At 43.8% G+C, this 25,278-nt stretch overlaps 1 protein-coding gene across 1 annotated transcript in view; it reads left to right on the top strand.

Moving 5' to 3' along the window:
- The first annotated feature begins 318 nt into the window (after nt 1-318).
- Nucleotides 319-25,278, top strand: part of LYPD6B (LY6/PLAUR domain containing 6B) — a 118,375-nt gene continuing 93,415 nt past the window's right edge. The window contains exon 1 of the mRNA XM_073305438.2: nt 319-572. The gene's annotated coding sequence lies outside the window, so the exon portion shown is untranslated. The remainder of the gene's footprint in view (nt 573-25,278) is intronic.

Genomic DNA, 25,278 nt, shown 5'->3' on the forward strand with positions numbered 1-25,278 from the left:
TCCTGCTCCTTCACCCCCCTCCCCCCTTGCTAAGCAGCACTCTGGAAATCCCCAGGGGCCCGGCCCGGCCCCCTCTCGCTGCAGGGGGCAGGGCGCGTAGCCCCGGGGACGGACCTCGTCCCTGCCTTCTGGACCATGCAGCCCCTGGCGCCCCGCCAGCGCCTCGGGGTTTCACGGTAGCTCGCCGAGACGGGAGGAGGCGGCTGCGGCCAGGCTCTACAGCTCGGCCCGCGGAGCTCCGAGCCCCAGCCGGCAGCCACTTGGCACCGGGCGCTCCTTACCTGGAGCCCGCCCTGCTCCGCCCCCGGCAGGGAGCAGGCCCCGCCCCGGCTGAGCAGCCGCCCGGGCGAGGCGCGTGTGTGTGAGGCAGCGGGCTGGGGTCTGGCGCGGCCGGGGGTGCCCGCCCCCCTCCCGGGTTTTGCAGTAGGCGCTCGCCCCTCTGCCTCCTCGCGCCGCGCTCCGGCCCCGAGCCGCAGACGGTCCCCAGCCCCTTGGGGGCTGGCGGGGAAGGGGCTTGGCAGCCCCGGCCGCTGCAAGAGGCGCTCGGAGAGCCGGGAGGCTGCCGCTAACCGGTGAGTGCTCGGGGCTGGGCCGCTGCGGGGCTGGGCCGGCGGCTCCCGGCGCCGCTGTGGGGGGCGCTCCCGGCTCTGCCGGCTTTGCCCAGCTCGCAGCCGCTCGGACTCTCTTCCTCGGGGCAGGGGCGGGCAGCTGGCGCCTGGGCGTGACGGATGGCGGCGGCCGCGGGGCTTTGGGACCGGTTCTGAGCGGGCAGGGTCGGTCCTGCTGGCCCCCCTCTCCCGCTGGGCCCGCGCCCTTCCAGAGCCCGGGCTGGCCGCTGTCACTGGCGGGGCGCTGGGTTTCCACCGGGGGCTCTCGGCCGGCTTAGCAACAACGGCGAGCCTGCCCCGGGCTTGCGGTTTGTGAGCACAGCTCGGCCAATCGCTGCCGTGGAAAACTTCACACCCAAGCGAATCAGTCGTCACTTTATTTGTGTTTCACATGGGCTTTATGACAGGGGCAATCTGCCTGGCCAGGGAAGGGTTCGCTAGGGTTCGTTTTTACTAGTACTGTACTTTGCGTCTGAGTCCTGCAGCACCATTTAGCCTAGGATTGGGAAGTGCTCCCCACTCTCCCACCCCCCAATTCAGGTGGAATGTGTAAGTATTATTTCTGTTTTTTAGGGGGGTAAACTGAGGTACAGGTGCAGCAATTTGTCCGTGGTCAGAGTGAATTATTGTCAGATCAGGAAATAGAAGCACACTGGCCTTTGCTTTTAACAATCAGATCACACTGTGCCTTTCCCATTGACAGGCTTTAAACATTTAACAAAGTAATTCCCAGAAGATGGACTGTGTCAAACAGTGCAGTTATGGAGGATCCCTTTGCTTCTGGGATTGTTGAAATCACTTGGCCTTTGACCTCATGCTTCTCAGTGCATTCAAGGCATGTGGGCATCCCGTATAACCTTACACTCCATTACTCACAGATCTATCCATTTGTCTGCCATGTACAATTCACCATTCTTTTTATAGCCACTGTAATAGCATATAATACATGGGAAAGCAGACAGCATTTACTTCAAAGAGAGAGATCAGATCTAAATTTTCTGGATTAATGAGACAGAAACTTTATTTAACATTCAAGAAACAAGAGTGTGAGTGAAAATCTGAAGGGCATCAGGTGTTCATTATTAAATGCTTTAAATCCAAAGTATAAACCAGATGTCCTATTTTTATGAGATGTTTGTATATATTGTTATATTTACTACTCCTTTGGACCTGATAGTGCTTTACCTGGTCATAGTAATGTTAGCAGATTAACTGATTCATTGGGGTTTATAATAAATGCATTAGATTTTAAAATAAAGGAAAGCAAACAAAGAAAAACACCCCAAAATGTAAAACTTGTGATTAAAATTATGACAGCAGGTAAAGAACTCCCTTGAAAGTGTATGAAAACAGACGTTCAGACCAGAAAACAGAGAATACAAAAGTAGATGGAGGATGACCCAACTCTGGCTAGTCACCCTATCCAAATAATCAAGCCGCTTTGTGCAAGAAGTGGGTAGCACAAGGTCATCTACTTCCTATGTAGTTCTAGTAATGGCATCCAGATATAATTGTAGATGTTCATTTTATAGTCTGGATGAAGGGAGTTGTCCCATTTGGCCCTGGTGAAGAGGCCAGTGCTTCATGTTTGGTATTGGTTTGCTCTTCCAGTTTATCAGCACAATTAGCTTAGCTACCAGTTCTGGCCACAGGAGCCATTCCCTCTCCTTCTCCTCCTTTGATCACTTTAAGTGGGTTAGATTTCCCAACACAACAATTACTGTGTTCTGTTTTGCAGCCAGTTCCTTCCCTTTAATGACATCCTTCCCAAAGCAGACAGTGATAGGGCACTTGGTGTTAGCCCGGCTTTATCAGAGCTGTGTCTTGCACACTTGGCATCTGGCATTCTATTCATTGGATAGAATGCATCCGATGAAGTGAGCTGTAGCTCACGAAAGCTTATGCTCAGATAAATTTGTTAGTCTCTAAGGTGCCACAAGTCCTCCTTTCCTTTATCCATAGGATGTTAACTGTAGGGAGTCCAGTAAATCCTGTAATCAGCTTATATGGGATGGATCCAGCATGTTGATCCAGGGAGCACATCTGGTGATTTCCACCCCCTGCTGGCTCCAGATGGTGCATGCTTTGTCCCTCTCATTCTCTGCTGGATGGGTGCAGCAGAGATGAGAGGAGAGTCAATGAGTTGTGGATGGTGATTAGCTAGTGCAGTTTCTACAAGCTGCTTCAGGGGAAAGGTACAGGAACTGCTGGAGATGAGACTTCTCCTCCTGCACTGTTGGGGTCTGTTTGGGAGAGAGAGTGTCACCTCCTATTAGTGGCAAAATGCGATCCTCTCCACCCAGTGGATTTATCTTCCTAGGACTTTTCCCCTGCCCATCTGTAGATGTGAAATAGGGGACAGGGAATGCTCCCTTTCACACAGGCATTGTGTCAGTTACATGGGTGCCATGGAAGGTATATTGACAGAGTTCCTGGAGAGAGAGAGAGAGAGAGGGAGGGAGCGAGGAAAAAAAAAAGAAAAGAAAGAAAGAAACATGCTAATGTGAACAAAGTTAAACCTATTAGGAAACCCCTCCATTTGACTGTAGAACCTTTCAGCTTGGAGAGGCTATGTGGTCAGCGATACCAGGTTGCTGGACTTTTGGTAGCATCACACATTCTGTGCAGATTTTTTAATGAGCATATTTGCATATCCACTATAAACTTTGACTTAGTCACACTCCCAAGCAGTGTGGGGAGGTGGAGCTTAGCAGCTGCATCTGGAATGGGTGGGAGGGTGTTCGGGGGCTCTTCGGGGAAGATGTTGGATAGCCCAGTACTGGCACTGGGCCCCCCTCAACTTCTGTCCCACCATTCCTTCTGTTACAGCTGTCCCCACTCAGATCCAGTTGGGGGAACAGTGAGAGGGAAGGGGGAGCAGCTGTGGCCCCAGGTGGCAGGGAGATGGTACTGCAGAGTAATCCCTGCTATTTGTGTGTGGCGGAGTTGCCAAATCCATGTCACATGAGTTGCAGGACACTAGGCAGCTCTGTTTCCCTGTGCAAGTCAGTGGAAGAGCACATCTCTCAGTATGTGATACCTCTGTCAAAATGTGATGAATTTTGTGTGATGTGAGGTCATGCAATAATTAGGGCTGTCAATTAAGCGCAGTTAACTCACACAATTAACTCAAATTAATTGTGATTAATTGCACTTATAACAGTAGAATACCAATAGAAATTTATTAAATATTTTTTGATGTTTTTCTACATTTTCAATATTGATTTCAATTACAACACAGAATACAAAGTGTACAGTGCTCACTTTATATTATTATTTTTGATTACAAATATTTGCACTGTAAAAATGGTAAACAAAAGAAATAGTATTTTTCAATTCACCTCATACAAGTACTGTAGTGCAATCTCTTTATTGTGACAGTGTAACTTACAAATGCAGATTTTTTCCTGGTTACATAACTGCACTCAACAACAAAACAGAGTAAAACTTTAGAGCCTACAAGTCCACTAAGTCCTATTTCTTGTGTAGCCAACCGCTAAGACAAACAGGTTTGTTTACATTGACAGGAGATACTGCTGCCTGCTTTTTATTTACAATGTCACCTGAAAGCGAGAACCGGCCTTCTCATGGGATTTTTGTAGCTGGCGTTGCAAAGTATTTACATGCCAGATATGCTGAACATTCGTATGCCCCTTCCATGCCACCATTCCAGAGGACATGCTTCCATGCTGATGATGCTAGTTTTATTTAAAAAAAAAAGAAAAGAAAAAAAAAGCATCAATTAAATTTGTGACTGTACTTCTTGGGGGGAGAATTGTAGGTCTCCTGCTCTGTTTTACCCACATTCTGCATATATTTCATGTAATAGCAGTCTCGGATGATGACCCAGCACATGTTCATTTTAAGAACACTTTCACAGAAGATTTGACAAAACACAAAGAAGATACCAATGTGAGATTTCTAAAAATAGCTAAAGCACCCGACCCAAGGTTTAAGAATCTGAAGTGCCGTCCAAAATCTGAGAGAGATGAAGTGTGGAGCATGCTTTCAGAAGTCTTAAAAGAGCAACACTCTGATGCAGAAACTACAGAACCCAAACCATCAAAAAAGAAAATGAACCTTCTGCTGGTGGCATCTGGCTCACATGAGAAAAATGAACATGTGTCAGTCCACACTGCTTTGGATCATTATCAAGCAGAACCCATCATCAGCATGGACGCATGTCCTCTGGAATGGTGGTTGAAGCATGGAGGGACATATGAATCCTTAGTGCCCCTGGCATGTAAATATCTTGCAACGTCAGCTACAACAGTGACCTGCGAATGCCTGTTCTCGCTTTCAGGTGACATTGTAAACAGGAAGCAGGCAGCATTATCTCTGGCAAATTGTAACCAGCCTTGTTTGTCTGAGCAATTGGCTGACCAAGAAGTAGGATTGAGTGGACTTTTAGGCTCTAAAGTTTTACATTGTTTTATTTTTGATTGCAGTTTTTTTTACATAATTCTACATTTGTAAGTTCAACTTTCATGATAAAGAGATTGCACTACAGTACTTATATGAGGTGAATTGAAATTTTTTTTTTGTTTTTTATAGTGCAAATATTTGTAATAAAAATAAAGTGAGCACTATACACTTTGTATTCTGTGTTGTAACTGAAATTAATATATTTGAAAATGTAGTAAACATCCACAAATATTTAAAATAAATGGTAATGTATTGCTTAACAGCATGATTAATCACGGTTAATCTTTTTTAAATCACGCGATTAATTGCTTGATAGCCCTAGTAATAATTCATTTCTGGTTTGTCATCTTCCCTTCCTACTTTCATCACTTTGGTCTTGGACAATCCAGAAATGAAGGATAATGCTGTCCTCTGAGCGACACTAAAGCAGGGTGCTTTACCTGGCACAGCAGAGTGGAATTGATACGCATCATGCAATTCTCATCCACTTAATTCTGCTGCTTTATTTGGGGCAGAGGCTATCCTTTCCTTTTTTCCTTTTCTTTCACTCTGTGCTTGCACAGTGCCTAGAATAATGGGGCCTTGATTCCTGACTGGAACCATCTGAGACTGCTGTAGTATAAATTAAAAATAAGCTTTACCCCCCTATTTTGTATGGAGCAGCACAATGCTGATCCTCCTCTGGAGATGCCTTTTTCTGCAAAGCAAATGCCATATAAGGAAAAAAGGAGAGACATTGTTCTATGTTTGTTTAGCATCTAGGACCATGGGGTCTGGGTCCATGATGGGGGCTACAAGTCTCTAAGTCTGGGGTCATAAGTAGGTGGACTGTGGGCCAAATCCGGACTGCCAGATGCTTTGAATGGACCTCAAGATATTTTTATTTACTTATTATTATCATTGCTGTTGTTTTAATTTTCTTCTCTGGAATCTGGACCTTGACTATACCTTGACCAAGAACTTTGGGCCTTGACAAAAATAATCAATGACCTCCGCTTAAGGTAATACAAATAATTAATAATGAGAAATAAAGTTAAGGGGGAGAGGGGACATGACCAACCACATATCAGGAAAATAAAGGTCACATAAAAAAACTATTTTGGTGGTATATCCTGGTACCCATCACTAGGTCTATTGAGAGAAATTTGGGGCCCCACTACATCATGTTCGCTGGGGCTCCATCCCCTCTCATTTCACTTAATTTACACAGACAGTACATATGTTTTTGGGGACCCTCAAGCTTGGGGCCCTGGTACAATTTTCACTTGTTCCCCCCCTCTCATCAGCCTTGTTCATCACCATAATATATGAGCACTTTCAATAGTGAAGGCCCTAGGTCACTTAATGGGTCTCTGGCACTTTTTCCTTTTGGGGATAAAATCTCTACTTGCAGTAGAGGTTTTTTGGGGGGAGTGGGGTGTTTTCTGATTTAGACTATTCATTTCCCTTTTTTGTTGTTGCTGCTGCTGTTAGGGATTGAGGGATAGAAGGGAGATGTCAGTGTTGTGCTTGTCATTCTGATGGTGGACTGGCCTTTACAAATCAAGGCCCCTTTGCTATACAGTTGTTTTCAAGAGACAATTGATGTTTTAGTCATACTTGTTAGCTTCTTACTGGCGATTGGTGCCTAATGTCCTTCAACCTAATAAGGAAAATCTCTTAAAACACAAGATGGGTGGTTTCTCTAAGAGAAAGGGAGACACCTGGTAGGATGAGGAGCTAGTCTGGCTGTTTAGTGAACATCTGACTTTTGTGATTGTTCATCACTCATCAATCCACAAGTTTCTGGGAGTACTGAAGGAACAACAGATATAAAGAAAATTACTTCCCTAATCCATTTTACCCTTCATAAGGTTTTTGGGAAAATCCCCTCTTCCAACATACAGAAATAAGGTTTCATTTCTGATACATGGAAAATGAGAAATTAAAATAATGTTGTTTATCCTTATGCCACACTCACACCCTGTAACTGGGATTCTATTGATTCAAAGAACACTGACAGTTATGTTGTTACATGTATGTAAAGTGAGTAAAAGTTTAATGACTTCTAGGCTTGAGATTAAGTGTATGTTTGACAGTTTGGAGCAGGTGGAAACGTGTGTTTGACAGCTGAGGCGGCATTGTTCATAAACTTCCGACTCAGCAGAGCCAAATTATCATTAACACTTAGAGATCAAAACCATTGGTACTAAAAGGTACAGTTATGAAGATAAACATTTTCATGGGTAAAACTTCCAATAATAACTTCACTCAGAGATTGGGTCCTGGTCTTGTGTACAGCAGGTGTGATTCCATTTTATTCTATTACTTGTTAAATGAGCCATTCAATCTACATAGTAGGTAAAAACCTTCCGGGCTTTGTATTTGCTTAAGGAGATTGCTGATCACAGTGCTCTTTATTCTGAGCCCAGAATGCCTGAATGAAACCAAAGTAGAGTTCAATTCTACCCCTGTCTGTGCTCTTTTCATGCTCAAAGTGTACTTCAGAACCAGGATACGAGACATATGTTAAAATCCAAAGCTTTGCTGTTTTTGTTTTCACTAAAATATTATGGCAGCATATGTTGAGAGGCTTTCTACTTCTCTAGTTACTGTTGATGCCAATTGGTTGGTTTATGTAGGAATATTTGTTTGCTGGGAGGGGTGGGGTTGTCCCACTCAGGGCCCGGACCTACAGTCCTTACAATAAATGTAACCATGTTCCTTGTAATCCACTTTAAATTCTTGCAGTAAGGACTGCAGGATTTACACTTCAGTGTGTGGAAAAGCATTCTTCTAACATGGGAAGCAGATGTAAATGGGGGGAAAAAACCTCCTTCTGCTTGGTTGCTTTAGCAACAAATTAGTTAAGTAAAACTTTTATTTGCAATGACAAACTCTACAGCTATATAAATTCCAAATAGCTGTGAATATTTGTAGCTGAAATGCCTTTTAAAAAATCAAGTTACTCTTTTTTCTTGAGTAATCATACACTGAACAACATAATGGACATTGTTCTGCTTCGTTATGGAAATGCTGACACTAAAGCTGTGCCTGAGATTTGGAACAGAGTTAGGTTTAGGTTTCAGTTCCCCAAAGTTTGTGGGCTTTCTGATGAACTTGGGTTGAGCTACGGCCTTTGGAAGGAACGAGGTGGAATATTGTGGTTTTGTATTATTTTTGCTTAAAACCAGGTCAAGTTGATAGTTTCATCTGTGTTTCACTTTGCAGTTCGGGTTTAAACCCAAAACTGAGTGTGAGGGAGGGGGGGCCTGGTCCACACTATAGAGTTAGGTCGACAGCGCCGTCCTTAGGATATATGGGGCCCTACGCAGTATTATTAAATTATTAAACCATGCCTGACTTGCTCTTAGCAACACAAACGTAAGCTTACAGTATTGGAAAACTTGCCACATGCACTTTATTAAAAAGAAATTTAAACAAATTAAGCACACTATAATGCTGATGGACTCTACTTACACTAAAGAAGTAGTGCTCTAGAAAAAATTCTAATTTATTGACAGAAAGATGCAAATCAATTTTTTTAAATTTGTCAACATTTTATTGGAAATTACTATGAAGAGGTATTGGAACAAGGATTTGTTTTTAATTAAAAGCAATCTTTCTGGCTTTTTTGGCTGCAAAATCAATAATAATGTCATCGTATGACAATCTTGTTCGATTGCAAGAATAGCAAGACCAGTCAAGCATTCCTGGTGCTCGTAAAGTATTAAACCTTCCATCAACGGCAGGTAGTGCTTTATCCATCACAACATTAGAAAATTCAACTTCAAATTTCTTTTCTGGATCTTCTATGGGCTCATCTGCTCCTTCATATTCTGTTTGCCATTTTTTCCTCGAAACTCTTGTCACATTCAGACATGGAAATTTTGGTTCTACACTGAGTGCTTCTGCAAACAATCTTGCACGCCAGAAATACCTCCTCTCATTTTGGCACCATTATTGTAGCCTTGTCCTCTAATGTTCATTACGGACAATCCCATTCGTTTTAGTTCATCAAGGAGAGCTTGAAGAAGTCCAAAACCTGTAGTGTCCAAAAAATGTGATAAATGATTCCTTAACTGGAATTGTGCTGAATCACTAATGTCGACAAATCTCACTACTAACGACATCCGTTCTTGATGACTTATGTCAGGAGTGCAATCTAGAATTATGGCAAAATATTTTGCCAAAGAATCCAGTGAAACAATTTTGTCTCTCACTTTACCACTCATTAGCATTATCAGTTAATTCTGAATTCTTGGTCCCAAATAGTGATCATGTATTTCATTTTCAGTTACTCTCTGGAAATATTCATTCATCACTGTGTCAAATTTTCCAAGCAGTTGTACAAGGCCCAAGAAATTGCCATTTTTGGGCTGGTATAATTTGTCAACGCTTCCTCTAAAAGCAAGATTGTTTGTTGATAGATATCCAAAAATAGATAATAGACATTCAAGAACACAACACTGATGCTGCCTCTCTGACTCCAGCAATCTTTGACTTTGAGCATGAAGAGTTGTCTGATTTTTTTTAAACTTACAAATCAGCTCACACCATTTGTGCATACTTTCAACGTGGTGTTGTGCCTTTTCATGTTGTGGTAATGTGTGACTAAGATTTTGCCAATCATTAATACCCACGGTTGCTATGTTAAAATTGCCACTGTTGAAAATCTTGCATGGAAAACAAAATACAGCATCCTTACATTTAGAGTACACAAGCCATCATTGTTGACAATTTCATTGTTGGAAAGTCTTTTATAGTAATAGTTTTCTGTGAATTCCCTACCTCTAATGTCTTTAGGATATTTGAGACCTTCTATTCTCACAAGGCCTTTCTCAAGTATAATGTCATGTAATTTGTTTTTTAAAGATTGCGGCCATGCGCCAATGTCATTTATATCCCGTGCTAGTATAGTTTCAGCTGTTGTAATTTATTGTTTTGTGTCTGTATCTGTTTCAAATGATTGTTCTGTGTTTTGAGTTTCTTGAACTTCTGCATAAAAATTTTCTTCGGCAATTACTTGATCTTGATCAACTTTGTTGTTTTCATGACACACAAACTTAAGTAGAGAACCCTTTTGTGCTTTTATAGCTAATTCTATTTCATCTTTTCATTTTCTTTTTTGCGACCTGGAAGGTTGTTTTTGATATGACATAACTTATAAGGGTGTTTTTTTTAAGGAAATAACTGTTTAAATGATTGTCAGATTATCAGAAATATTATTTAAAATAACCAGTAGAGGATAGCCGTGAGTCTGTGACCTAGTGTAGAGACACCTCACAAGGTGCTCCACCCTGACTGAGACACAACAGAGTTGGAAAACCATGTCATTTTTACAAAGTCCCTTTTTAATTTTAAATGTGTAGTGGGCATCAGTCTTAATGCTAGTTACAACTCTATATCAACCTTATACTGTAAATAGATCAATGGCATTATCCAGTTTAATAAGCTAGGTTTCCAAGCAGCGGGAAAATAGGACCCTAGTTTTATTCCTAGGTAAAGCACAAAGTGACCAGCAATGAAGCCAGCACAGAATCATCTCATCTAGATTAAGGTAGGACAGAAATGTTACCGAAGTCCTATCCACTAAAATTAGTACAGCATGGACAGAGACAAGCTAATTTCTTTTTCCAAGCTAATGTGCCCTTGTAACAGAAGGACCCTCTCCAGGTTTTGTCACTCATCCTTTCTGGTAAACAGTGTCAATTATGACACTGAACTTCCATCACGAGTTCATTTTACATAGACAATTGAGTAATCAGATTATGATAACTTCCGATCACTTGCGATCTTTACTGGATATTAACTTTCTTCCCTTACAGTAATTTTTACAGATGACATTCTTATTGTAATGCCAGGTTTGGCTAGCCATTACAATGACTGTCCAATAGTGAAGAAAGACTTTCTAGAAGTAGGGTTGGGGTTTTTTCCTTCTACTCTAGAGCTGTGCATGAACGGTCTGTGAAATCCCACAAAGTTTCCAAAACTTCAGCATCAGTATCCTTTTTCACAGACTTTTTTCCTTCTTCACCAATATCTACTTCTCTGCTCCTTGGAAACCCATCTTATTAAACTGGATAATGCCATTGATCTATTTACATTGGGGGCTCTCAACCTTTCCAGATTACTGTACCCCTTTCAGGAGTCTAATTTGTCTTGTGAACCCCCAAGTTACCTGAGGGATGCTATTGAGGGATGGGGGAGGGGAAGGTGGGGACTCCTGAGGGGGGGATATTGAGGGGAGGGGAAGGTGGGAGCTCCACTGAAGGCGGTCCCCAGACAGCACCGCTGACCCCAGTGTGTCGAGGGGGCACAGCAACCTCCCCCGCCCGCAGACCCCCAGAAGACCTCCCCCACACACATTGCTGACACACAACGAGCTTCGTACATAGCAGACGCTGCGGAAGCCCATGGGGGATGGACAAGACAGAAAAGGATACCAAGCCGCCCAGCCTGCCTCATGGTGGCAGAATCACAGTTCTCTGCAGAGACTCTTGTACCCTCTCCCTCGCGCAGAATGCACCTCACTGGTGCATTCAGCTCTGAATACAGCCCCTGCCTAAGGAGACTGCAGCGCGCGCTCGGAGGGCAGGAGCCGACTCGCTCTTACCTGCTGTCCCAGTGGTGCCCCATGCAGCTGCGTATGCCTGAGGACGGCCCTGTAGGTTCCCCCAAGGCAACTTACATTGACCTAACTCTGTAAAAATGTTCCTCCTGCTGATGTAACTCGCCCACTATGCCAACTTAATAACTCCACCTCTGTGGGAGGCGAAGTGCTTAGGTTGACGTAGTTAGGGTCGTATCGGTGTAGACACTGCATTACTTGCATCAACTTTAGTGGCCTCCAGGAGTGTGTCCCACAGTGCCCTACCGCAGGGGTTCCCAAACTTGGTTCGCAGCTTGTTCAGGGTAAGCCCCTGGCAGACTGCGAGATGCTTTGTTTACCTGAGCATGCACAGGTATGGCTGCTCGCAGCTCCCACTGGCTGTGGTTCTCCCATTGTCTGGGAACGGTGAACTGCGGCCACTGGGAGCTGCGAGTGGCCATACCTGCAGACACTCAGGTAAACAAAGAGTCCCATGACCTGCCAGGGCTTACCCTGAACAAGCCGCGAACCAAGTTTGGGAACCCCTGCCCTACCATGACCGCTCTGGTCACCGTTTTGAACTCTGCTGCCTGGTGGCCAGATACACATGCATGCGCCCTTCCCCTTTTAAAGCCTTGCAAATTTTTGAAATTCCATTTCCTGTTTGCTTGGCATGGAGAGCTCACCTAGCAATTGCCCAGCAGACCATGCTGGCCCCACGGTGCAGATGCACTCCTGCCTGGAGTACACAGGAGGCGGTGGATCTCCTGGGTCCGTGGGGAAAAGAGGCTGTGCAGGCACAGCTCCGATCCAGCCATAGAAAGGTAGATATCTACGAGCAGATCGCCCGTGACATGGTGGAGAAGGGCTACAAGAGGGACAGACAGAATTGCCACCTGAAAGTCAAGGAGCTGTGGCAGGTGTACCAGAAGGCAAAGGAGGCTAACAGTTGTTTTGGTGTGGAGCTGCAGACATACTGCTTTCATAAAGAGCTGTGTGCCATCCCTGCCAAAGACCCCACCATCATTGCCAGGAGTCCTATGGATACTTTGGTGGAGCTGGAGTCACAGCGAGGAGGAGGTATTGGGCAGGAAGAGGAGGAGGAGTATGAGGGACAGGCGACCAGGGGATCCAGTGGTGCAGGGAACCAGGATCTGTTCTTGACTATAGAGCAGTTGAGCCAGTCCCTACAGTCCAGCATGGGTGAGCCTGATGGAGGGGAAGGAACCTTTGGTAAATATGCAGTTTACTTTGATATTGCAGGGACACATCTGTTCATTTTCTCTTCTTTAATCATTTTGACTTAGGAAGAGGTAATGAAATAACTAAGAGAGGTTAAGTTGCTATCTGCTTCTCATTCCCCTGCATAATTAGGCAGAGGGGGTCCTGCACAGTTTGTTTATGTGCACCAGGATGTCTTGTGAATCCTCCGTAGAGATCTCAAAAGTTTCCTGAAGGTAGTCTTCAATTCTCTGCTGAAGGTTTCTGGGGAGGGCTGCCTTATTTTTTTTCTGCTGTGGTAGGACACTTCTGAACACCACTAAGCAATTACTTCAGCAGGCACCATTGCAGCACAAGCTAGCAGCATACGGACCTGGTCTGTAGCCAGACGCGTGCAGGAGCTGTTCCCTTTTGGTCTCCATTACCCTCAGGAGTTTGATATCAGCTAAAATCACCACCCGTAGAAAATGGTGCCAATATTCAGTTCAATGGCCCTATCTGCATATACTCATACCTGTGAGCCACCCTCATCCATAGTCCCAATTTGCCCACTCTCCCGCCCCTCCCAGCCCCTCAAGCTGTCCCCTGGTTGGAACTGCCACCGTGCTCTGTGAATCCCAAGGAGAAGTGAGAATGTAGTGCTTGAAACTTGTGTGGATCAAAGAGAGTGAGTTCCGTATGCCAAGTTTCCATTTATCTTGTGAATACGCTCTCAATAGTAGCTCTGTGCATTGTGTCTTTTGCAGCTGGAAATATGGCCTTGAGGGACTCTCCATTCACATCAGCAGAGCAGCTCAGCCAGATAAGGAGGAGAAGGAAGAGGACATGGGATGACGTGGTCCAAGAGATCCTGCAAGCCGAGCAAAGGGCTTGGAGGATCACTGTCGTGGACAGAACAGACAGGGATAGAGCAGAGAGGAGAAAAGCACAGGAGAGAGACATGCAGCAGGACATGATAGTGCTTCTCAAGACGCAAACAGACATGCTGGAGACACCTGTTGACCTTCAGTTTCAACAGACTTGTGCTCACCTCCCTCTGTAGCCCACAGAGAACTGCATTTCGGGACCTCCCTATCCCCACTCCCATTCCATGTGGTGTCCGGGGCTACTTCTCTACACCTACCAATCACAGCTGCACATACACTGACCTGTGAGAGACATGGTTGGTGTATGCGTTTGTGAAATGAAAATGACTGTTTTTTCCCCTTCAAAGGTTCTTTTCCCTGTATTTATAAAGTCTCATTCAGTTATAAATATGTCTATTTGCCTGGATTTGGAATAAATGGCTAGTTATGGAAACTGAATTAATCTTTACTAGTTCACAACCTATGCTGGCTGGGTCTCGCCTCATTCAGAGATAATAGCAATAGGTACATGTGCAATATTACTCTCTGCACTCATTACAAGGTTCATATCAGGGTGCACAAAAACAATGCCAGGCAGAGCACACTACATAAACGCACATTACTGTGGCTCACTATTAAGACGGTCTTTTAATGACTCCCTGAATCCCTATAGCTCCCTATTGAGCTCTTCTAATAGCCCTGGTATCTGGCTGCTCAAAATCAGCAGACAACCATTCCTCTTCCACCCTCCACTCCAGCAGAAACTTTCCCCCCTTTGCTTCACAGATATCATGAATTGCACAGCAGGCAGCTATAACCACAGAGATTTTTTTTTTTTCACTGAGGTCTAATCTTGTGAGTAGACTGCACCAGTGGCCTTTTAGATGGCCAAAGGCACATTCAAATGTCATTCTGCACTGGCTCAGCCTGTAGCTGAAGTGCTCCTTGCTGCTATTGAGGTGGCCGGTATACAGCCACAGAAGAAAGGGGTAGGCTGGGTCTCCCAGGATCACTATTGGCATCTCAACATCCGCAGTGGTAATCTGTCGGTCTGGAAAGAAGGTCCCTGCTTGCAGCTTTCTGAACAGGCCTGTGCTCTTAAAAATTAGTGCATCATGCACCTTCCCTGACCATCCTACACTGATGTTGGTAAAACATCCACGGTGATCCACCACCGCATGCAATAGAAAAGTAGCCCTTTCTGTTGATGTGCTCTGTGGCAAGGTGGTCTAGTGCCAAAATAGGGAGATGTGTGTCATATGTCATCCCACTGCAGTTCAGGAACCCCATTGCTGCAAACCATCCACTATGTCCTTCACGTTGCCCAGAGTCACAGTCCTTTGCAGCAGGATGCGATTAATGGCCTTGCACACTTGCATCACAGCAACCCCCACAGAAGATTTCCTAACTCCAAATTGATTCCCGACTAATCGGTAGCAATCTGGTATTGCAAGCTGCCACACAGTCATCACCACTCGCTTCTCCACTGTCAATGCAGCTCTTGTTTTGGTGTTGCTATGCCGGAGGGCTGAGCAAGTCCCACACACACTTGCAGGAATGTGGCCTTACACATCCAAAAGTTCTGCAGCCACTGCTCATCATCCCATACCTGCATAACGATGCGATCCCACCAGTCAGTGCTTGTTTCTCTGGTCAGAACAAGAATTGTCTTGTTCTGCTGCCCGGCTCCTCTGGCGGCTCTGCAAATACTGCAGGATCAGGCACATGGTGCTCGCAACGCTTATCACAGTTGTGCAGAGCTGTGTAGGATCCATGCGTCTCACACCAATGGCAGATGCGCTGGTTTGCAGGGCTTTTGAAAAGAGGCACGAAACATTATGGGATGCAGATAAAATTCTGGGAAGGAGAAAACTGCATCGTGGGATGTTGAAACCATGTTCCCAGTCACCCCTGTGCAACTCGTTTGCCCTCATGAGGCGTCGCAAACCCTTCCTAAAACACTCTGTGCAAGATGGTGGCAAGCTGCACGGTGGGATAGCTACTCATTGTGCACTGCTCTCTGCATCAGTGCAAGCCCTGGTAGTGAGGGGGCACACTGCTGACACAAGGAGCATTGTGGACATGCAAAAGTGATTTAATTACTGTGGCAGCTGTACGACAACGGAACTTAGGTCGAATTAATTTCATAGTGTAGATTTGCCCTTACAGCATGCATGTGTGTGTAGTGAAACAAATGTTTGTTCAAACTTCTGTGCACTGAATCTACTTCATTTTACACAGCTATGGCGAGAACTCTGTGAGCAGTTTAGTGATGTGATTAGATCATGGGACTTGTGGTCAGGAGACTTGGGTTCTGGTTGTGGCTCTAACTAACTAGCTCTGGACAAGCCACTTACTTTCTCTGTGCTTTCCTATCTAAGTGGGAGTAATAATGCTTACCTATCTACTTTACAGGGAGAAACATGTTAGGGCTACTTCCCTGTGAAGTGGCTGTCAACCATGCAGCTGCTTTTAACAGCAAAGGGGCTGGGCAAGGGAGAGTCTTCAAACTTTTCCCCTTAGCAAAATTCCTTTCTCTGTGCCATCTCCCAGTCCCATCTGGCTGTATGTTTTTACAGACAATCAGGCAGAGACTGTAGGAAGAAGTTCCCTGTCCTTCCTTGCTGTAGTTACTGTTATCATTTCCCAGGCAGCTGTCCTGCACTTTATTTGGGCATTTCCCCCTCTGAGGTGGGAGTCATAGGTTTGGCAGTGCACCGCACCTGCCCTGGTGTCGGTATCCCTACCTTTGGCTGGAGACACTGCCATCACCATACTCTGTACTGCCTCTGGTTCTCTTTTCAGGGTAGGCAGAGAGCTTAATTCTCTGAAGGATGGGGGTCTTTCATTTCCCCCGCGCATGTATTTGTTTGCATACCCTCTGGAGGTAACCTGATTCCTCTTGGATACTAGCTTCCTCCTTGTCAGCTACTCCATTTGAAGTTTGGCTGACAGTCACTTTCATGTCTGGAGCTACCTGAGGGGGTTTGATTTGACCGCTCCTTCTTTTAAAGCCGTAACATCATTCCCCAAAAGGGAAGACGGTGGGATATCTGACAATGTGCCTGTACTAGCACCCTGGCCATTCCTAGGTCTGGATAGACATCTGTGCTGTAGGCTGAGCGAAGGCTTTTACACCAGAAACTTTACACCAGATTTCACACCCTGGGAGCATTTCATAGGGTTTAATGACTTGGGGCTTAACTATAGTCTTAGCAGCCCCAGTATCTCTCCATCCAGTGAATGTCTCCCCGTTAACTACCACCTTCCTCTCCCACTGACGGACAGATGGATCTGTACCTGGGAGGGTGTAGCATGACGTGGGCAGTGATTTGAAGTGTAAATGCTTCAGCATGAACATTATATGCCATTGGCAGACTGGCTGTGTGACTTCCTCCCACCGGAGCTTCAATCACACAGCTAACTCTTTGGGGCTAGGGTGCAACTGGCTTTTCAAGCACTGCACTGGGCCTCAGTGCGTGCATTGGGCAATCCCTCGCCAAGTGATGCCGCTGTCCACGTATGGAATACTGCTTTTGCCCACCCATCCCAGGGTTTCTCAGTGATGGTTTTCCTCCCCCGGGTGTGTGTCTTGTCTTGGGCCTATCCTCTGATCCCATTCCAGCTCTGTTAGGTTTACTATCAAATCAAGCTCAGCTATCTGCATGTTGGTTGGCTCATTTCCAGTTATGATTACATCTCTGGGTAGTACTCAGAACCGGATACTACTGTGATAGAACTGGGTATTTCACCACCATTGTGTCTGTAGTGTAGATGGGCCATAAAAATCTGACCTCTGCCAAGCAGTTATTTGATTGAAAATGAAGCTTTAAAATAAAAATAAAAATTGAGCCAAGTATTGAAAGACTCAAAGTGTTGAGAAAAAGTGATTTGATTTGAGAATGTACCAGGTTAGGTTTTGCCCTTATTTACATTTACGTTGGTGAAAGCTGTGCACGTGCATCATGGGCAGAATTTGGCCCCTATCTAAATTAAATCAGTTACAGCACAAACAGTTCAGTCCAGTGAGGTGTTTTGTTTTGTTTTTTTGTTAAGCTAAATGAACCCATTGCCTATAAATCAGGAATTTCAAACCACGTGAAAATTTATATGGGCTAACCTGGTTTGGGTTAGGGTTAGGCTTAAACACATCAGTGCGGCATGTTGACAATAGGTGCTTCAGAAGAGCTGATTGTTATCTTACCTAATGATAGGAGGAGGATGTGGCTGAGGCACAATACAAGGAGGCAGGAGGTCTGGGATTTTTTGCTCATGTTTAAATTTTTGTCTGTCAAGAATATCTCTGTGTGTGAGAGCTTTCAGACAAATTAGCTGATGGATTTTCTAGGAATATTTTTCTTACAGCCTAATAAAATTGTACTTGTAGATACAAGTGATAGAGAAGATGAACCTGAAATACTTAGTCTCACCCTGGATTAGGTGATTAGTTAGGATTAAAGATTGACACCAGTGGTAGGAGTAGGAGTAGTGCTTCACTTTATTTTATTTGGTTTATCCTAGGTTTAAATGTGAAGTGCAGTGATTTTTGCCTACTTATTTAAATGGCAAGCTTATATAAAAGACTGTCCACTTTTTTTGTAGTGGATTATAAACCATTGACAGTAATAGTATTGCTATTCTGAAAATCCTTCTGTGATATTTGGTGGATTGCTGTCATGTATCCTTAAATAGCTAGAGGAGCAAATAACTGCAGTCTGAAATAAGACTTAATCTTCAGACTATAGAATACAGAGATTTTTTTTGAATATTTGATCACACAAGTTGTCACAAAGACTAGACCATAGATTTTAGACCAGTAATCTGTCTCAGGCAGCGCCCAACATCTGTTTCAAAGGAAGACTAAAATCTGTCTATAATACACGTGTGCAATGTCCTTAACATGAGATTGCAGATAGGAATGCCTCTTTGACTCTCACAGGTTGTGCCCTGAAATGTGGTGGTGATTACCTTTACTGTAGTTGAAACTTGCATAACTGCAGATGTTAATAGTTATACAGTCATCTAGCAGCTATTCCTTTAAAAAAAGAAAAAGTGCAGCCACAATACTTGTCTTGATGATTGCAATGATTCTGTTGTAACAAAGTGGTACTAAAACTCAAAGCTCATTTGAATATATAGAGCTAGGATTAGAAGTTTCTGAAATCAGTAGGGAAAACATAGGGAACCTAGTATCTCAGAGCCTTGGAAACTTCGCATGCACTATGCATGTCCCCTTGACTCCAAAGCCTGGCCTACTAGCACTGACCTTCCTTCCGCCATAGATGAAGCTTCACTTAGGGCTGGTCTACACTAGAATTGCTACAGTGGTGCAGCTGTACCGATGTAGCTGCACCGCTGTAGTACGGCTAGTGCAGATGCTCTGTGCCGATGGGAGAGAGCTCTCCTGTCGGCATAATTACTCCACCTCCCCGAGTGGCGAGAGCTATGTTGGCGGGAGAGCTTCTCCTGCCAACATAATGCTGGCCACATCTGCAGTTAGGTCAGTGTCACTTACATCGCTCAAGGGGGTGGCTCGGACTGCTGATGTTTCTCCCATCAAAAGTGAAGGCTAGTTGGGAAAAGAAATTTGGCCATTGCTCCTTCCAACCAGATTCCCCACAGCTCATAGCTTCATGACTAGTGTTGTCACAGTAGCATTGTACTCTGGGTTGGGATCTTCTTTCTTTCCAGAAGACCATTGTTTGCCTGTCTGGCTCAGGTAATGCAACACCTCACTCATACTTGTCATTGCCATTATTTGTACCCAGTTCTCAGCCCCTCATGGTTGCAAGACTGCATGGTATTGTCTTTTGCCTAATGTTCATTACACAAAAGTTACGGGGGAGGGAAAATTATCAGCTGGAATCTGAGCTAGCGAGGAAAGTTTCAAACTACTCCAAAATCCGACTTTGCCCACACAACAAGTCCTTTGTCTGCTTTCTACAAATCTATGTCCATGAATTGAATGTAAACAAGCTGAGTTTATTTTTTTAAAAACGTTTTCTCAAAAGATAGAATTGTATTAAACAACAACATAATTAAAACCACAAAACATTCAAAAGCCCACATCTATTTCAGTTTAAAAAAAAAAAAATCCAACAGCAAGCTGGCATGTTGGTCCAGATCCTCCAATCCACCTGAACTGTGCTTAGCTGGGGCACAAGCATGGCTTACTGTCCCTGATCCTGGGACTGTCTGGAGGCCGTTCCAATTATTAGCATCTGTGTGCTTTGGTAACTGATTGGGTGAATGGTGAGATTATATTTTGCAACCTCACACCTGAAGATCTATACTTCCTTTACAGTACCTTGCTGGTAAACCTCAATTTGATATTCCTCTTGTGGAATGCAAATACAAGCTAATGATCATTTCCTACACCTGTTCCAGTTCAGGATAAATTTATTTAATTGTCTAAAAAAGGATCAAAATTGTTCTCTTAAAAAGCAAAAGTTGAGCAACAAAGTATTCCAAGCAAATGAGAGGTGAGATGGATATTGTGTAACATGGCTAGCCAGATTAGACACTGGGCTTCATCTGGCATTGTTTTGTTGAGCAGCATGCACAGCCACTAGGATGTACCTTGTATCGAAACACCATGTGATTGTAAGTTTCAGGGGATCTCACCTACCTGTGCAAAACTTAAAGGCCACCCAGATGCTAACGACTTAAAAAAAAAAAGCTTAAAGATTATTATTGCACCCTGCTTGATCTCAGGTGATGACGATAAAGCTCAAAATGGGAAAGGGAAATGCCATTACAGCTTGCTTACATGCAGTCTATGAGCCCTTACATTCCTTTGCAATTCTTCAACTGCCTCTTTCCCTAGGGAAATTTTACCAAGGGCATTCTTTTTTAACCAGTTCGGAGCCCAGCCTATTATCCTATTGACAATTCCACTTGGTTGCCCTTTCTGACAGATGATACCTGGTATTCAAGCATGTACTTGTTAACTGCTCTTTGAATAGTGAACATCTAATAGCACATCACTGAGGTTAAGGTAATAAGTGCCTGTCAGTTGGCAGATGCATTCTGATAACCTCACTTATCTAAATCTAAGGAGTGGTTGTTCACTTGGACGTCAGATTGTCATTTATTCTTTTTGGCTTAATACCAAGGCATTGTGCCTGTTCCTGTCCCATACAATCCTTTTCTGTCCTCGAATAGTGATCATGCCTCATATAGCAAAACTATTTTAGTATACAAATAAAGCAGGAGATTTTACTTCTTCAGATTTATTTACTGGCTAAGAAAAATGTGATCTACATCTGCCTGTTTCCCATGGTCACAATTAGCTGCCTTGGATCACAGGATTATTTAATTAAGCTATGTCGACTCCAGCTACATTATTTACAGGAGCTGGAGTAGCGTAACTTAGGTCAACTTACCGGCAGTGTAGACAAGGCCTGAGTGTCTGATAAGATGATGTGCTGGGCCTGTGAGGCTCTCTTTTCCTCCTCCCCCACCCTCCCACAGTGAGGTTGCAAGTGAAAGTCAATATTAGAGACAGAAGCTGTGTTTTCTGTTTGCTATTCTTTTATCTTTTGTGTGTGTTTGTCTTGTTTTGTTGTCTTAGGAAATAGGATCAGACTTTAACAATAACAGCAATAACAACAGCTCCAGCCCATCTCAGCGGACTTCTCTTTTCCCCAAAATGTACAGCTATTACCACATTTAATATAATCTTAGACTGTCAAGCAAGGGTTTTTTTTTGTCTTAAGAATTCTCTCGCTAAAGGGAACAAGGCATGTTGCTAAAAAGAAAGCCTTATTTAATGCTTTATATTTCAAATGCTTGATTGTTTTTCTTTTCTGTATCTTTATTAAAAGGTTAAAAAGATGTTAATGATGTATTTGCCATGGTACCAAGCAGGATGAGGTCTTTGTATCCCAGACTTTGAACCTTGTTTAAAACTGTTTAATATTGGACCGTGACTAGGTTACCTTAACACCTTTAACTCTTTGGGCTCATATATTCCATCTAAATTAATACAACAGTTGCCAGTTTCATAAGCACATCTAATTTTCAAGTTGGGCCCATGTAAAGTTAACTGACTCTATGTTCTTACTGAAGTAAGAATTTAGCTGATTTCATTATAGGCCCAGATGCAGCTAAGTGAACATGTTGGAGCATGCAATGCGATTTATAGAGGATTGCACACATTGCTGTGCTTCTGACAGACTTTACTTGGTAGTTTTAGAAAGTTCACATTTTATTTTTATGATTAAACATGAACTTTGCAGGCAAGAATTCTTCTCTTTAAATAGTTCTTCATACACTTCTGAGGCACAAACACTTCACCCAGGGAGCTGCCTATTTGGCTTTTATGAATATATAAGAAACTGAATGTCAATTTTTGGACTAGACTAAAGGCTTAAATTTTGTATTACATCTGCACCTACAACTCTCATTGAAATCCATGTACACTTTAAATTCAGAATCAAGCCCAAGTATAACATTTAGTACCTAAACCCATGCCTTTTTTTGTGGCCTTTATGACTTAATCCCTCAAGTGGCATTAATATAGCAGATTAATATGAGATTCTCATAAACTGAGGATGAGAGGGCCGGGTATAGGACTGAAAACCAGAACTATCCTGGGTTATAGTCCTGGCTCTCTGATTTGCTGTGACCTTGGCCAAGTGACTTGACCTAGTCTGTTTCCCTATATGTAAAATCATCACCATTCATCTACTTTGTCCAATGCCAATATTGGGTAAGGGTGACTTCTGTCTGTCTCTTGGTTTAGGTAAGTACCTAGATCACCCGCCATCTTAGATGTAGGCCCATTTTACAAATGGGGAACTGAGGCACAGAGAGGCTAATTGACTTGCCCACGGTCATACAGGAAGCCTGTGGCAGAATAGGGACTTGAACCCAAATCTCCTAGCTCCTAGGCTAGTGCCCCACCACTGGACCATTCTTTCTCTCCTGGTTGTAAATTGCTGCTAATTATGTTTACTTACCTGAAGGTGTTGTGAAGATTAATTAGTTAATATTTGTACTTCACTTTGAAGCTGCAAAATGCTCTCAGTTAAGCGTTTGATAAATTGGGCCTATGTTTTGTTTGGTGAATGTACCTGACATGAAACAATGGAACACAAGAAAATTCAAGTCAGTTACTTTGTAGAGTTGCACGGACATCTCCTGAGCTAATGGCAATCCCTCGTTAACCGTGCGAACGCTTTACTGAAGATGAGATTCTTTCTGAGTCAATATTTGTTTTTTTCTGAGTAATGCTTTTGGGCAGAATTCTGGAGGTGCCATTCATGGCATGACACAGTTGCCATTCTAAATGCGATTTCTGGGGTTTATCTATAGCTCAGTCAAACAAAATTTGCTGAGTACTGAAATTTATCATTCAAGATTTGTCTCAGGAGTGATGCATATAATTTTCCCCTATAAATCTGTATGATTTTATTGGCACCAAGGAAGCTTTAAATATTTTGTGTAAAGTTTAGCAGTTTAAAATTGGGTTATGCTCAGAAAAGTGATGGTAAAAATGACCCATTCTTATTCAGAGGATTGTCTCTGTATATTCACTATCTTGTCTGCTTATTTTCCTGAATAAAATAGGTTTTTACCACATTTTACATGTCAGCACTTAATACCCAATACAGACAAGGGTGAAGGATCTGGATTCTATTTTGGGTCTTACGTGAACAGAATTGTTAACTTAAGGACTTGATGCACAGCAATTTACAGGGCTACTTGTATCAATATCCATTAATCATATTCTATGATTCTGTAATTTCAGTGGAATTTGAGTGTGCTCAGAACCTCTCAGAACTAAGGCCCTAAATTACTAGGCTGTGATTCTGATATTTAAAAAAAGTCTAACTTTAGTCATATGAACAGTCCTATTGAAGTCTGGTGTAATGATGTATGAGTGAGAGAGAGAGTACAGCATAGGTCTGGTTTATACTACAGAGTTAGGTCGAGGTAAGGCAACTTAAGTGGACTTAATTATGTCAATTATGTCATACTACAGTCTTGTTCCCACCAATGTAAGTGCCCTACTACAGCCACATCATAACTCTGCATCCATGAGAGGCGTAGGGATTATGTCTTCCTCGAGAGGCGTAGGGGTAGTTACGATGATGCAGTGTCCACCTAGATGCTGTGGATGACTTACATTGCCTGTTGACTCTCATTCTTGTCAATTTCACGACTCCAGGCTGGAGCTGTGAAATTGACAAGTCAGCTGGGCAGTCGCCCTAGGCTGGGGGTGGGGCTCCAGCTAGAGCTGTTCCCCGGGCTCCCAGCTCCCCAGCTCGGAGTTGAGAGCAGGGGGCAGGCCTGCTCCTGGTGGGGAATGAGGACCTCAGAGAGCAGGCCAGCTCCTGGAGGGGAGCTGAGAGCCTAGAGGATAGCAGAGAGCCGAGAGCCCAGGGCACAGCTGGGGTCCTGGCGAGGAGATGTATGCAGACCTGAAAACCTGGACCACCCCTCATAAGTCGATGGAAGTGCTCCTGGTGAGGACGAGCACCACCGACAGAAGGAGAGTAGTGTAGACATGACCTACATACGCCCTTAGCCTTCAGTTTACAGGGCAAACAGGAAAAAAATTCCATATCTATAAACTGAGTACATTTGATATGGAGTCATTTGGAAGAAACAAAAATGCTGTACTTATTCAATTTTCAAAGTATAATAGCACTTGAAGATGTCTTAGGACAAATGTTAAAACAAAGTAGAATGCATCCTTCCAAATAGGTCTGGCAGATCTTTAGGCTCAGAGCTGACAAACTATGTACAATAGATGGTTGCCATTAACAAGTTGGCAGTTGCTAGCATAGCAGTTAGACTACCACATTCCACCCCTCTCCCCTGCCCCAACACACACACTGTACTTCGCGTACGACAGACTTGTGAGAACTGTTAAGGAATATTGGCTCTTTAATGCTGTCCACTATATGTGGATAATACGTTCAGATGACATAACAATGGGACCAGATGGTGCATGGAATTGGTAATAGGTTGCAGTGTCTTTAACCTTTAGGTGAATCAGTAGTTGTTGAACATTCAAATCATGATAATGTCTAGAGGCTTGGAGTCAGGTCAGGGTCCTGGTATATCCGGCACTGTACAAACGTACAGCTGTGTGGCCTTATCTTCTGCATATTGTTCAAACCCAGCTCTGAAGACTGAATGATTAATTTCCTCATGGAGTTTTCTCTGGCGTGCCCCACAACAGTATCGAGTGCTTCACAAGCATTAATTTATCTTCCCCACACCTCTGACAGGTATTAGCCTCATTTTACAGATGGGGAGGAGAGGGACAGAGATATTAAGCTCCAATTTCCACTAATTTTGGTGCCCACTCTATAGATGACTAGAACCTGATTTTCCAAGGCACTTAGCATTATATAGCTCTTCCCCTGCACTCCATCTCCTTGCCAGATCTTTTTCCCTTCCCCATGTCTCCATTTCCCCCCACATATTGGTTCCTAATCCTAGTTTCCTTGTTCAGACATTCTCAGTCTCCCCTCTAGCTCCTTGCCTTATCTCAGTGTCCTCCCCTCCCTACATAACTCTTGCCGGCTCCTAGTCCCAGCCTTCCCACCCAACCAGTCGTAGCCTGCCCTTCCCATTGGGGCACCCAGCCTCC

This window comes from Lepidochelys kempii, chromosome 11, assembly GCF_965140285.1.
Source record: "Lepidochelys kempii isolate rLepKem1 chromosome 11, rLepKem1.hap1, whole genome shotgun sequence".
Classification (NCBI taxonomy): Eukaryota; Metazoa; Chordata; order Testudines; family Cheloniidae; genus Lepidochelys; species Lepidochelys kempii.